Source organism: Octodon degus, unplaced genomic scaffold, assembly GCF_000260255.1.
Source record: "Octodon degus isolate 3935 unplaced genomic scaffold, OctDeg1.0 scaffold00126, whole genome shotgun sequence".
Classification (NCBI taxonomy): Eukaryota; Metazoa; Chordata; class Mammalia; order Rodentia; family Octodontidae; genus Octodon; species Octodon degus.
The window spans coordinates 6,288,970-6,304,845 of NW_004524702.1; positions in this window are offsets into that span (position 1 = coordinate 6,288,970).

The following is a 15,876-nucleotide window of genomic DNA, read 5'->3' on the forward strand; positions in this document are numbered from 1 at the left end:
GTGCTTTCCAGGAAGTCCAGCAGGATTCACAGAGACAGGGTCTTGCTAAGTCCCTAAATGGCCCAGGCTGTGTTTGAACTTGCAGTCTTCCTGCCTCAGCCTCCCAAAATACAGGCGTGCACCACCAGAGGATTTGGCCACAGAACAGCAGTAATCTCTGGGTTTCTCTTAATATAGACTATGAAGTTTCCATTTATATTAATTGGGTCTTAAGTTTATGATTTGTGACAAATTAAGACAACAAAACTAGTTAAGGTCATAGGCCTGAATGTGGGGAAAGAGATTTTTCCAATATGGGGCCCTGATAGAAGTTGTTCGAAACAAAATAGCACTACTCGGACATTTTCACCAAACATAATTACCGTCACTGCATTCCCTACCTGTCTAACCCACCTCGGTCTCCTGCGGGAGGCTGATTTCATGAACCGGGTTATTAACGGTGACCTGCACTTTTAAGAAATTACCAGTAGAGGGCGTCAAAGTTCTACACCAAAGTGATGACGATCCTTGCCAAAGCAAAAATAAGCTTCAAGTGCAGGGTAGTTTCGATAGCTGAACTGCTGATTTCTGATGGTCTTTTGAAAGGCGGAGTTAATGTTTGAATTTTTTTCTTTTTCTTTTTAATTTCTCATGGCTTTTCCCCCTGTATTTTAGGGAAGGGTCTACAGGGTGCTCGGGCCTCACTACTAGATCAGACCCGTAGTGATCCACCTGTTTACAGCCTCCCAAGTGCTGGGATTACCGGCGCGCAGCACCGTGCCCAGTCCCAATCACTGTCTCAGCGCGCCCCCGGGGGCGGGCCGTGGGCACAGCAAGCCCCTGAGCCTGCGTGTAGGTGCTTCAATCCGCTGAGCTATTTGGCCGGCCCTTCTTATAACTTTGTTGTTTTTGTTTTAACCAATTTTTCAGGTTTATAATGTTAAAGATCATCAGTACAAATGTTTTCTGTTTCTGAGGTGTATTTCATCATTCATTATAATTTTAGATAGAAGCTGATTGCCTTTCATGCTGTAAATCAGAATTGTAAACTGTTTCAGATTTGTTGTACTACATGTTTCTTTTAACCATTTTTTTAGGAATATACTGAAATGCCAACAGTTGTGTACCATTGATTAATTCAGAGTTAAAGCCTGCCAACTTCTTTGATGCCTCTAGCAAAGACAGAAGTCTCCGTAGCTATCCAGGCTATCTCGTGGCTGTGGCAAGCTATGACTTCCTATGGGCACAGTTGTCAGAGAACAAGTCACCTGGGTCCCTTTCCCCACCTATTCCAACTGTCCATTCCAGCAGATTCAGACTGTGTATCGCGTATTCAATCTATGTGCAAATGTCTATGCAAATTTGTCTTTTTTTCAGGGAGCACCCAGCCAGGTCCCCATGTCCCCTATACTTACAAAAACGTACCCTACCCCACTGTGATAACCTATAGACTAAACACCATGAATATAAGTAAAAATTTACACAGTCTCACCTACAGATAATACACCACACACACAAACACCTTCAAATTAAATAGGGAGATTGACGAGAGGATGCTGGAGACAAGGGACATGGATGAGAAACGGAAACAGGTGGGCAACCCAGAAACCCACCCTGGGGCTGTCACAGGCACACACCACCCAGAGAAGGGGAAGGCCCCCTTGCCCACCTTAGAAGATTAGAGAAAACTAGATCCCCAGGGAAGCCCTTGGGGGACACAAACGGATTAGGGGGTTTTGTGGCTCACGACAAAGTACTTCTCTTGGGAAATGAGTGCATGAAGATTTTGAAATAAGTTGCAAATAAACACTGAGATCGGTGACGATATAGCTTGACCAAAGGAACCAGGTGGTTAGAATTTGACTTGCGGAGCCAAAGAGAACTATTGAAACTGTTAAGACAAGGAAACTGTGATAGCAACCAGTCATAGTGGACACGCCTGTCACCCTAGCCCGCTGAGGGCTGAGGAGGGAAGGTCTCAAGTTTCAGTCCAGCTTAGGCAACTTTGCAATTTAGCAAGACTCTTTCAAAATGAAAAAAAACCTTTAAAAGTAGGTGGTTGGGACGGGGTCTGGGTGTGAGGGCGTGGGTTCAATCCCCAGTCCTGGGGTGGGGTGAAGGACCTACCATTCCAGAGTGGGCTAAAAATGAGGAGAGCTGCATTTCCTTGTCCGTGGAAGGCAGGATAGAAGAAGCAGAGGAGAAAGGGGGGCGAAGTAGACGTTCTGGTGAAAACGAGGAAGGAAAATGCTGCTAACGAAAGAGAAGGCCAGACCCCAAAGGAAGAGAGCAGGAGTGTTTATGAGGCAAGCTTTGATAACTGACTGATTCAACATATAGCACAGCCACAGCTTATCACTGCTGTGGCAGGCGTCACTTCTGTGGCTAATTTTGTTCTGTTGGAGCGCCGCCCTGCCCTTCTGGCAGCCCCTGCCTGTCGTTCAGGCCCCGGGCTGGGTGTGCTAAAACCGCCGGTGTCCATGCAGGGCCTGGCCTGGTCGGGCCCCAGCCCTGCTTCCGACGCCGACCTCCGCAGTCAGCGGCCGTCCCTGCACCCCAGAGACACCTGCCTGCGGGGCGAGGACCAGTGACGCCCGCGGGTGCTGTGCACATGTCTGGGCCATTCAGGCAGGCAGGTCTCGGCAGCACGCTCAGGGTCCCCGGGCCTCAGAGCGCCTGCCACCAGAGGGAGGGCGCAGGTGACTCCGACGGCCCGCGTGGCCGTCCCTGCGCCGACCGAGTTCGCCGTGTCCCCGCCAGCCCCTTCCCACGGCGCGCATCTCCCCAGGGCCCCTCCCGCGCGCTCCTCCCCGCCCTCGAGCCTCACCGAGCGCCCCTGCCTGTCCCCAACCTGTCCTCCCCCCCGAGCGCCACGCTGCCCCGCCTCCCTCGGGGTCGCATAGGTCGCTCCCGCAGGTCGCCTCGGGAAGCTGCGGAGCTGCTCGGGGACCTGCGGCGGCTGAGCCGAGCCCGAGCGCTTCACCCCTGCAGACGCGCGGGCGCAGGTCACCTCCAGCCGCCACACCGCAGCCCGGGGCGCCCTGCTCCAGCCCTGCTGCCCGCAGAGGGCGCCCTGGAGAGCGCGGGGCTCGGGGCAGGCGGCAGGGAGGCGACCGTCCTGGTGCCGCTCCTGATCCCGGTCTCCGTAGCGCCGTCCCAGTCCCCGCCGTCACACGCCCTCTCGCGGTCCCCAGCGGAGCCCAGGCCGCCCCGCCGCCAGCGCTGCTCCTCCTGGGCATCGCCTTCACCGCAGGACGCAGTACCTGGCCCCAGCGACAGGGGCTTCAAGGAGCTGGACGGTGACAGGATGAGGAGCGCGACCCAAAGGTGCGGAAACTGCCCCCTGGGGGTGGGCAGCGCAGACGGGGACACGGGCCCTGGGCTTTTACACTTCCATTTGGCTGCCTGATCGTTAAAGTACCAATAAAATGTCATTTTCTATTTTCCCCTCCTTGATATCTAACAATTAATTAAGTGCTCATTACAGGCTCTATGGAGCATATGGGTTCAAATCCCACCCAAACCAACTGCAAGAGTCAGTTATAAACCTGCTCTGGATTTACAGCAAATACTTTTTAAGTAAATGGACTACTTGTTAAGTCCATCAGAAACGTGTTTGCAACTTTGAGGCATTTCTTATTCTAATAGTTTTAAAGCCAACAACTAATATCTTTGACATATTCTGATATTTCAGACAATTGGTGGGAAGCACACTAACATCTGTTGACCCTGCAGAATGAAGAAGAAAAAGAATGTTCAAAAGAGCAGGGTGTCCTATAAGGGGATACCTGTATGGGATCTGTTTCTCACGGGCATACAGGGATTCGTAGACTTAACAGCGCATCTACTGGGCAGAGAGCGAGGAAATGGGCCTGGGCTGGGGGGACAGGGCCACAGAGCCGGTCAGAGCTGTTCTTAATCTTGCATCACTATTAAATCTCTGTCTGAGTGGCTCTCGACAGGGGCACGCGATGGCTCCCATCTAGATGGCCCTGTCAAAGCCCCGTGTGTTCCCGGGGGGTGGGGGGCTGGGGGGGGGGAGTGGGGGTTGGGACGGTGACTGAATCCTGCGGGTGACCACAGCTGACTTGCTGTTAGGAGGGTGCCCACTGCAGGGACCTGGGAGGGGGCATTTCGCTTCTCCCTCTGCTTCCTGACGCCAGGATGTGAACAGTTTTCCTCGGCCGTGGCCCTGTGTCCCTTCTTTCCTGCTTTGGGAGCCTGCAGGTTATGGATAAAAAACAGGATTCAAAATAAACCTCACATCCTTTAAGTCACATGTGCCTCAGGAGACAGAGTACAGGAGCGCCGCATGCGTCTTGGCGTTGCCGTACAGCCTCCAGAGCTAATTTAAGATTTGGTGAAAATCGCAGCATTAAGTGCCAGTGATCCATATGGAAATATGCTCTGTATTGTTTTCTGTGATGGCGCGATTGATCATAAACAATTCCATTTACGTATGATATGTCAAATTCATGGTTTGCTTTGAAATATTGCCTTGGATATTTTAGCGACAATTGTGGTTGCTGCTGGTTTAGCAGAACTAAGTTTTTCAAACTCAAATTATTGAAGTACCATCAAAGAGTAAAATGGGTCAAGAAAATATTTTTTATTTGGCATTCCTACGTCTGCTGATTTGCCCAACAGCCACATGATCTGTCTGGAAACTCCATTTCTGAGGACCCTCTTCGCGAGGTGACACCAGGAAGAGCTAGTCCGAAGAGATGGCGTGTGGGTTGCAGATGCTGGAAGTGAAGCCACAGCCGTCACACGACGCCGAATGCTGCATCCCTGGATAATACACAAGGGGCTGGGGACACGGCTCTGTGGCATAAGCGCCTGCCTGGCAAGTGCAAGGTCCCAGGTTTGATCACCAGTACTGCAAAAGAAAAATTTAAAAAACTGATATTCTGGATAATACACAAGCAAGTACAGCGGTCCTGGGGAGATGCTGGTCCTTCCTCTCTTCTGCTTTGTACCCAACTTGTCCTCCAACTGGTGGTCATTCCAAACAACAGTGGCCTCGGGTCAACACTGGCCACTGCCACAGTGACCAAGGCTCCACACCAAGGTTCCCCTGAGGTCCACTGTGGGCAGTTAGCCGTGGTGTGGCCACCCATGCCCTAAGAGGGCTAGGGACTAACTTTCCTTCTTCTTCCACCTCTCCAGCTGCCACCCAGATGTGCACAGACTTATTGGCATTCTGGTCCCTGACAACACGAACCTTAATCCCTGCAGTGCTCAGGTTACCTCTGTCTCTGTAGCACTCACCTGACTATGCAACACCATAAATAATACCCAGTTTCACTCCGTGTTGCCAGGTCTTCCTCCTACGCACAGCTAAATTAGATGATTCCTCTGGCTTACGTAAGATCCTGTGCAATGACTACTGTTACCCTGTCGCTCTCTGTTGTAGTTTCTTGTCTTCTCTAGTAGAATACAACTTGCTAAGGACGGGGATTACATCTGGCTCATGGGTCCTCACTATGTACTATGGTGCCTGGCTCACAGAAGCAGAGCAAGAGACAGTCGGTGGATGAATTTAATTATTCCAGGCTAGGAAGCAAATCCAGGCTGTGGTGCTGATTTGGGTTGAATTTGTGACAGAGGTGACGTCACAGAGGGCTAGAGCTCAGTTTTCAGGGGCAACTGGAACTCGAGAGAGGTGGAACCAGTGGAGTAGCACTGTCCTAACTCAGGGGTCAGGACATCTGACCCTATTTTTCTGCAAAGATCAGATGGTAAATGCTTTGGGCTCTGCAGGTCAAAGGGGCTCATCACACCCACTCATCTGTATCCTTTTAGCACCAAAGCAGACAGGTCTTCAGGGAACAAGTGGGCTGACTGTTTCAATAAAACTTTATTTATGGGCACGGAAATTACATTTCACTTAATTTTCATGTGTTACAAAATAGTATTTGTCTCCTGATTTTTCTCAGCTACTTAAAAGTGTAAGTATTACTCTTAGCTCTGGACCATAAAGAGGCATTTGGTCTGAAAGCTGTATTTGCTGCCGCCTGATGGGAGAACAGAAGAGAGGGGATTGGGGCGCTGCCAAGGTCAATCTGTTTCTCAGCTGATGGTCTTCGCCCTAGTCGTGTGTGCCCGGTTAGCTCCGGGGTTAGGTAGGTCACAGGGGGGCGCTGGGGGACACTCTGAGACTCTCCTGGGTTCTCTCCCAGCCTGCAATCTATGCTCTGTGTCCAGCGGAGTCCAGTGGAGGACAGAATCAAGTTCGGTTTCCGTGGACCTGACTGGTCAGGAACAAGCTTGAAAGTCTGACTATGTGTGTTGAACACGCTAGTTTTCTTTTTCTCTTTCTTTTCTTTTCTTTTCTTTTCTTTGGTGTGTGTGTGTGTGTGTGTGTGTGTGTGTGTGTGTGTGTGTGGTGGTACCAGGGATTGAACACACGATCTTGTGCTTGTCAGGCAAGCACTCATTCTACTGAGCTATCTTCCCGGCCCCCGCTAGTTTTCTTTTTCTGGAACCAGCTGGTATAAATTCAGCGAGGGAAGTTCTTTTGGCTGTTGCTGTCCCCCGCCTCTGCAGACACAGGGCTGAAGCCGCTATTTCTGGGTTGTGCTAACGCTGATCCTGACCCTAATCCGCAGCACAGCGTTGGCTACAGAAACGACCAGTCGCCTAGTGCCACCCTGGAGTCGCCCGTGCTCGCCCCATCCCACGCCAGAGGGCGCTGCCGGGCAGAGATGAGCACCGAGCCGCGGGGAGGGCGCCCGGCTGCTCCGCGCTGGCGCCTGGCGGGCGCTGCCGCGGCCTTGGCCACCAGGCTGGGACGGAAGGCACCTCTGGCTGGAGGTCGCCGGTCCCCGGCTTCCGCTTTCCACCTCTGCCCCGGCTGTATGCGGATTCCTTTATTCAGGTGGATCCTGCTTCTCGGCGCTAGAAGGACTCTGCCACCGCGCCCTGCCCCGAGGAAGGCGACCTCGGGCACCGGGAGAGGGCGCCTTCGGAGGCGGGGCCGCCCGAGTCCGTCTCGCAGGCTGGCTTTCTCGGGGTCACCTCCGAAGTCGCACGTTGGAGCTCTTGCCAGCAACACAGCCTCGCAACAAAACGGCAGCACGAGGCCATCACCCTCTACTCTTCCTGCGCGGAAGGGCGCCTGGCTTCGCGCAGCTTTCCTTCCTGCTCCTTCCTCGGAGAGAAGAGACGCGGGCGAGGCTCAGAGCTTCAGACAGGAAATGGCCACTCTTTCTGTACGTGACGGAGATGGCTCTTGAAAAGCTGCGCATAAGTTCTTTTCTTTTCTGAAAGGACAGGAAAAATTGCATGGAACCAAAATGAAACATGTAGGGGGCCGGGGAGATGGCTCCGTGGAATAAGCGCTTCCCTGGCAAGAGCAAGGGCCTGAGTTCAATCCCGGTTCCTGAAGAAAACAAAAACAAACAAACAAACAAACAAACCCAAAACGTGTATTTCTGGCCTCTTTTAAATCTTTGCGAAGAGCGACCTGCACGTTCTCGGGATCTGGCGTGGTCCGGTTCCACCCTCTAGTGGACGGCACGGGAAAAGCTAGATTGAGAGCCAAATCCTGAGATAAGTGGTTTCAAAATCTGAAACGCTCTGAGAATGTGTTTTCTGACCAGAGTAACTTAAATTCTCTATTAACTTGTTAAGAGATTTCACTTCTCAAGCTAGATAGCAATCAGGAAGATATTCTCAATTAACAAGGTGGACGAAAAAAAAAAACAAGGTGGACGGAGAAGCGCGGGATATCGCAATGGGAATGCTTGGGCACAGGAAGCTGAGGCGAGGGGGAAGGCTTTCATGGCGATCTGAGGGTTACATTCGATATTCTGAGGCTGGGGATTTAGCACAGTGGCCCAGAGCCTGCCTTGTAGAGAGCTTCTGAGCTCAACTCCTGGTACACACACACACACACACACACACACACACACACAAAACCTATATTGAAACATTACTCATTGGGGAACAAGGATCAATAAAAAAGATTGAGCGAAACCTAGAATAAACAGTTGTTGGCCAGATGCTCTTGTACTTCCCGCAGAAGGTGGTGGAGGCCTTTGTGTAAGGTCTGAGTTCTGGCAGAATCCTTTTCAAAATAGTTCTGTTATCAGACTCTCGTGCATGAGATCCCTCCCTCGCAGACTTCTCACTTCGTTGTCATTTCGGTTAAGGTTTGATGAAAGCAACTTCATTTGGGTTCTGAAAACTTTTACATGTTCAGTTATTTAAAGCAAAAGGACAGTGCTGGACTGCCAGCACTGAAGCCCCACGATGCACTCTCTCAATCGTCTCGTGTTTGCAGGGATGAGCTGTGAAAATGTCCTCCGAGAGGAGACCCGGGCTTGGGTTCCACGTGGATTTGCTCCACCTGCCCACGCAGTTCGTCCTTGGGTCGCGCTCCTGCGCGTTCCCTCCGAGGACCCGCAGTGCCCCAAGGGCCCCGGCTCTGTCCTCACCGCCCTGCGAGATCTTGGAGGGGACAGAACCATTGGGCAGTTTCTAAGATGGGCCCTGTGCTTGTCGCCCACAGGGCACTGCTCGGCGCCGGCCTGTCTGGTTTTCTGCAGGTGTTTTCCTCCTTTACTATTCAAGCTGTTCGTGACATTCTCTTCTTCCTCCCTAGGTTTTATGAACATTTCCTTTCTGTTTGACGACGAAAGCAGGAGCAGCCAAATCTCCCAGCGACTTAGTCCGAGCGCCAGGCAGCACCCAGCTGCCTTGGGGACCCTCCCTCAGTATTATTGTGGGACTGCTAAGAATCACAGCATGTGCTGCTTTGTATTCCCACGAACTCAAATGACCCGTGCATTAGTATGCACAATTGCTGATCCTCATAGCACCTTACAGCGGAGTAGTAAAATCCCCCTTTGTGAGATAAGGGAACATGCCCGGAGAGGCCAAGGGCCTTCCTGAGAGCACACAGCCACTGGGCAGCAAGGCCAGGGCAGCCCCCATCCTGTCCCCATCCAGCTCGGGCAACACAGGCACTGTCAGCCACACCAGCCAGGCCACAGCACTACCCACAGCCAATGGGAGCCACAGAGCTGTCACCGCGGTCCAGGCCACAGATCAGCCCCGACCACAATGGCTCATTCTCCAGGCAGAAAGCAGGGGACTCAGCTCCCGGCCTAGCCCCTAGCCTGTTTGATTCCCCACACCTCTCGGCAGTGGCATCCCCAGGAAGACTGGCCCAAGAGAAGGGAAGGGAGAGGACTCAGGAGGCCGTTTAGAGTGGAGCCTCAGAAGTCATGTGGGTCAGTTCTGAGTGACCCATTCGGTACAGGAGGGCTCTAAGTCCAGCCCCATCAAAGAGAGGGGAGTGCCGCTCCACCTTTCGGAGGCAAGATCTCCACACAGAATTACTGGGCCTTTTTACCTCCACACCTCATTCCTGGGACGTGGAATCAGGACTAGGTCTAGGGTGGCACTGGCCAGGTGGCTGGGACACAAAACTTCAGAGACCCTCAGTCCTGGGATCGTGGGTGGCAGGGTAAGAACACAGTGGGTGTCCTACCATTAGCAGTTCTCAGCAAGCCATCTTTCTTTCTTTCTTTTTTTTTTTTTTTTGTGGAATCGGGGATTGAACTCAAATCCTTTTGTTTGCCATCAAGTGCTTATCCTACTGAGCCATCCCCGGCCCAAACAGTCTTTCTTAAATCACTTCTGCTTATTCAATTCCAGCATGGAGAAGTAAATTGTTTCAGATATTGGTATTTTCCCCAAATGTACTAAATTTCCTTACTGATTCTTGAAATGCTGCTATTGTTTTATATTTTATAAGATTCCATCAAGCTGTCTACACAGAGAATCATGCCATCGGGTACAAAGGCAGCTTTAATCGTTCCTTTGTAAAGCAGCCCTCTCCTTCCTTCCTTCGCAGCCGAGACAGTGCGGTGCGGACGGGCTATCTCTTCTACAGATGGTGCCGGGCACCTGGGCACTCACATCGGGTTAGCCAATGATTTCCCAGATAAAATGCCCAAAGCACAAGCCATAGAATATTGTTCTTTATCAAAATTTAACATGTTTCAAAAGGCATGAGTGGAGGAAAAGACAACTGATAACTATGTATTGAAAGAAAACATTGCCAAGTTCTTTTTTTTTTTTTGTCTTTTTTGAGACAGGGTCTCACCATGCAGCTCAGGCTGGCCTTGAACTCACTGTGTAGCCCAGGCTGGTCTCAGACTCACAACCATCCTCCTGCCTCAGCCTCTGAGTGCTGGGATTACATGAACGGACCACCACACCCACATAACATTTGCATATTCTGTCTCAAGAGAGATTTACATCCAAAATATATAGAGAACACAGACAAAAGGATGACAACCTGACTTAAACATAGCTAAAAGGTTTATAGGCAAACAAAAAAAAAAAAAAAAGGTGCACATCATTCACCATTAGGAAATGGAAACTTAAACAAATAGTATAAAGAGATTCTAATTTTGAAAAAAAAATAAAGTTAATAAAGCATTAAAAAAAAAGAGAGAGATTCTAGGATGGCTAAAGAACAAAAACAAAACAAGGCAGTGACAATGCTGGCCTGAGGATGTAGCTCAGTAGTAGAGGACTTCCTAGCATGTGGAAGGCTTTTGGTCCAGTCCCCCCCCCCAACACACACACACAATCACACACAATAATTTGAAGATGCAGAGAAATGGGAGCCCTGTACATCGCTAGAGGACATCTAAGGTGGCCCAGATAGTTTGGAAAATAGTCTAGCAGCTTCCAAGAATATTAAGCATGGAGTCACTATGTGGCCCAGTGATTTTATTCTTAGGTTTGTATCTAAGAGAAACCAAGTCTACATCCACCCAGAAGCTTGTGTGCAAATATTTCCAGCCACATTACTCATGATAGCCAAGATATAAAAAACAGCCCCAGAGTGCTACAGATGGGTAACTGTGGTTTACCATATAATGGAGTACTATCCAGTCACAGAAAGATCGAAGCGTGATACACGTCACAGCATATACGAGCCTTGGAAACTCCCAAGTCCAAGAAGCCAGTTAGAGGACCATATACTGTGTTACTCGATTAGATGAGAGGTCAGAGCTGGGCAAACTTATAAAGAAAGTACAATAGTGGTTGCCTAGAGCTGGAAATAGAAATCTATGGTCGGAGTTTTCTTTGGAGGTGATAGACATGTTCTAAAATGAGATTTGAGTTGATTTTTTAAAAAATGTATTTAGTTGTCACAGGATCTCACTATACAGCTATACTTATGGTGATCCTCCTGTTTTCAGCCTCCCCAGCAGTGGGATTACATGTGCATGCCACCATACCCAGACTCAGTGTGCCCCGGGGTGGGACTGGCATGGCATGGGGTGCCATGGACCAAACTGTGGTCCCTGCGCTTGCCCAAGCTTGCTTAAGTGAGCGTTTTAGTTCGCTGAGCTGTCTGGCTGGCCCTCGAGTGGTTTTTGTAGAGTCCTATAAATATGCTAAAGACTATCAGGTTATACATGTCAATAAGGTGAATTTGATGGTATGTAAATATCTCAATAAGCTCTATGTGTGCTAAAGAATTGCCTCTATTATGCTAATCATTGCAAATAAAGGTCAGGAGAAATAGCCAAGTCCCTGAAGAGACAGGATAAGAAATCTTAAAGCAAAGAAAATATGTGCAATTTCTTTGTTTCTTTTTTTTTTTTTAATGAATTTAGGACAGGGTCTACAGGGCATACAGGGTCTCACTTTGTAGATGGGACTTGCAGCGATTCTCCTGTTTTCAGCCTCCCAAGCACTGGGATTACAGGCGCAGGCCACCACACCTAGTCTCTATCGCCCTCTCCACATACCACAGGGGCGGGGCAGGCACAGCACACAGGGGATCGAACCCCGACCACAGCGCTCTGCCAAAGCAGGTGCTTTAGTCCGCCGAGTTATTTGGCCGGCCCTCGTGCGCAATTTCATGGTGACAGCGCTGTGCCGATTTTGCGTCTTAGAGTCACCTAAAATAAAGGTTTGTCCTACAATCAATAGTGTCTTCGATTCAACGATCCCAGGATACAGGAGGCCACGCAGTCACCCTGACAGCCCTCTTGGGAGAGCAGGCCTGGCAGGAGTCTTCAAGAACTGGAGGAAGCTCCAGGGCTGCGGGGTTCAGGCAGCTTATAGTTAAGGAGCTTGTGGACATCTCTCGTCCCCTGGTGGAAAACTTGCCGGGCCTTCTGCATGAAAGTCTGATGCAAGGAAATTTAAAAGGTAGCTTTTAAAATAAATAAATAAAATTTAAACAAAGAGGGGGGAGCTGGGGAGATGGCTCAGTGGTCTAAAGCACCTACTTAGAACAAGCTTAGCAACGCGCGCACACACACACACACACACACACACACACACAAATAAATAAATTTTTTTTTAAAAAGGTAGCTTTTAGCCTCTTGACTTTATGTTTGTTTGTTTATTTGGTTGATTGGTTTGGGTGGGGGTTTTATTACAGATGCCCCAGCTTTGTACCTATCATAAGGTGAGTTGGCAATAAGATTGTCTATATTTTTGCAGTCATCTTCAAATCATGACCTGCATGATCTAAAACTCCTTGCCAGGTGGGGGGGGGGGCACAGCTGTAATCCCAGTCCAACAGGCTACAGAGGGAGTTCAAGGCCAGCCTGAGCTGCATAGTGAAACCCTGTCTCAATAAACTGAGTTAAGGGCCAGCCATATAACTCAGCGGATTAAAGCACTTGCTTAGGCAGATGCAAGGACGGGGTTTGATCCCTGGCACATGCTGAGACGGTGACTGAGACTGGGCATGGTGGCGTGTGCCTGTAATCCCAGCACTTGGGAGGCTGAAAACAAAAGGATCACTGAGTCTGATCTGTGTAATGAGACCCTGTAGACCCCGCACTAAATACATTTTTTTAAAAAATTAAGTTAAAAGAAAAATAAAACTCCTCCAGTCATGGAAGCTGGAACTAAATGAGACCCAAACCCTCTGCTCTCGTTGACCCCTCTTTGCAAGCAGCAGTGGGCGGAGAGGAGGATCCCAGCTTCAGAGAACCACAGCCTAGGCTCAGCTTTCACCCGGCAGGCTGGCGCCACTCCAGCCCTCATCTTCCCACCCATGAAATATCTGTTCTCATCACAGATGCGTGCCCGGTTAGAAGAGACACCGCTGCCTGCAGAGCTGCAGGTGGGTGTGTGCCTGCATACCCAGCAGAGTGAGCCCTCTTCTAAGGGGACATCCCCAATTCTTTGGGTCTGTTCAGTAGGAAGCGGGCACTGCGCTGCCGGTCTTCAGTGCATGGCCCAGTGCAGAAAAGCACCTGTGGCTTTATTGTTCAGTGTGGATGGGTCCCGGCAGCCCATGGGTGATGGCACAGTGATAACGGGGAGAGCAGTGGCCCTGGACCCGCTCCCCACACCCTCGCTGACAGGGCTCCATGCAGCCACAGGCACTGAGTATTCACTGGCTGTCAGCTCTGAGCTAGTGCTACAGGGACAAAGACCAGGGATCGAACCTGGGTCCTTGCATTTACCTGGCAGGCCCTTAGACTGCTGAGCTACCTTCCTAGCCTCTAGGGTACTTATAATACCCGCCACTATGTAGATGCTATGGGGACAGTTGTGAGGCTGTATTGTTTAGTGAGAGGTGACAATAAAATAGTCCAGACATGTCCAGCATAGATGTAGTTCTTGGCCCAAGTATTTTCCACTCATGGTTAATTGAATCCACGGGCAGAGAGCTGAATACAGCTCTTCTTTTAATATGCTGAATGTCAGTCCACATCGTTTTGGATGACCATTAAGATGCTTCCAAAACTTGGGCTGCCTAAAGCTTAGTGACATGAAGGGTTTTGGTTTCTTCTCTTTCTGCTCCCCTGGCTGGTGTCCCTTCTACCACCGGGACGCTCTAGAAATGAGTGAGCGGGTCTGTACGCTCTGGGCGCTGCTGACTCTGCACCTGGGGAAGGAGTAGTGGGTCTGACTTATTTGGGCTTTCCCCAGCCCCTAGGGGAAGAGCTGGGAACCAGCCCCAGCTCCCAGGACAAGACCAGGAAGACCAAGCTCGAACACTGTTGCCCCACAAGAACTGTAGGTTCTGGGGCTGGGGGCGTATCTCAGAGCTCTAAGCACCTGCCTGACAAGCACCAGGACCTGGCTTTGATCCTGGTACTGCATGCCATGCTGGTCCTGGAACCCTGGGCACGGCGGTGCATGCCTAGAATCCCAGCACTGGGGAGGCTGAGACAGGAGGATCACCACGAGTCCGAGCTACATAGTGAGACCCTGTACCAATTAATTGATTAATTAAAAAATGCAGGTGGCAGGGGACAGACAGTTCTTTGATCACCTCCTGGGATACAGTCATCCTGGGTTTGCAGGCCCGAGCGTGGGTGTGCCCGCTTGGGACTCTTTAGCATTTCTGAGATTTTTTTCTTTGCTGTCCTCTTCCTCTGAATTATACTCCAAGCATTCTCAGAGGCCTTTGAGGCTCCTGATTTCAGCTTTGAGGTCGCTAAGCCCCAGCAAGCCTGGCTGAGCCTCTGATCTCAGCATCTATGCCTTGGCCCCTCACTGCCTAAAGCGAGCTTCCCCAGGTAGCTCAGGCTTCGCCCCTCCTCTTCTCTCAAGCCCCCACACAGGGTGTCTATCAGAAAAGAAGCCTCTCTCCCCTACTTCAAGGATCCAGCATCACCTTCCTCCGCTTTACTTCTCTTCTGCCATGAGCCACCACTTCACATTATATGATAGATTTGCTTGAGGGTTGCCCCTCTCTCTCTTTACTAGAATATTTACTCATGACAGCAGAGAGTTTTGTTTACAGATGGAGGCTTTGTGCCTAAAATTGTGGATGGCACATAGTAGGTGCTCAATAAATACCCATTGCCTCATATCACAAAGACCCATCTTCTCCTCTCACTAACGTCTCTTTAGGACTCAACAATGTTGAACAAAAGGGAACCAAAGATGGCTTCTACCTTTTGTATAAATGGAACATTCTCTCAACATGCCCTTTGATAATTAAAAATGGCGTCATTTCCATGTGGACTAGTTTCCTCACTGGCCTAACTCTCTTTGACTATTTTTGGCTCTGTCTTATGTTTCTGGGAAATTACTCAATAGATGTTCCTATTACTTCATTTTCATTATGAAAGAATAGAATTTTGCCCACAAAACCTTGTTTATCTAAGGTCAGACTCACAGACTTCTCTGTGCAATCAAGTTTGTCCCTCTTGTTTTTCAGTGGTGCTGTTGGACATGTGACACCAAAAGGTAGCCACACCCCTCTCTGGTCACCCCTCCATCTTTGCCCCAGTCAGCATCCTCCAGCCTTGTGTCTTTCAGATGTGGGATGAGGTAATGAAGTCAATTTGGTGGACTGTGAAAAACATTTGAAGAAACAGTAGAATAAGAAATAGTATGTGGTTTTAGATAGTGGCTCACATTTTTAAGAGTTTGAAACACTGCTGTGGTCACATGGGTTCAAAGAAGTTTTCATACGATTTCTCTCTTCAGTGGTTTTCAGAAGATTCTAGAAGGAGGGCCTTGACATTTCTTGCTTCACAGTGGATCAATGTTTGGTTGACCCCCATGGTCAGTCAGCTCTTTAAAAACACTGCCAACAGCAGTGTGGGCAAAGGGCACAACTGTGTCTGCTACACACTGCCTGTCCTCCATCCAGTCCTGGAAAAATTTGAGACTGAAAATAATTTGTAGTATTTCATAGTCAACACATGACTCTGGGCCCCAACCTCCTTCTTCAGGTCATTTACTAAAGAAGGCTGACAATTGTGAGTCCTTCCTCTGTCCCTTTGAGGTGTGTGTGTGTGCTGAACATCTACCCCTCAAAAACATCTTTTTTAGGACCTGAGAGCCACTCCTTTGAAAGGAACCTTGGAAGGAAAGGGCCTCTGCCTCCTTATCCCTGTGAGAGGGTGCGATCCTTACTGGGTATGTGTGCATGTGACA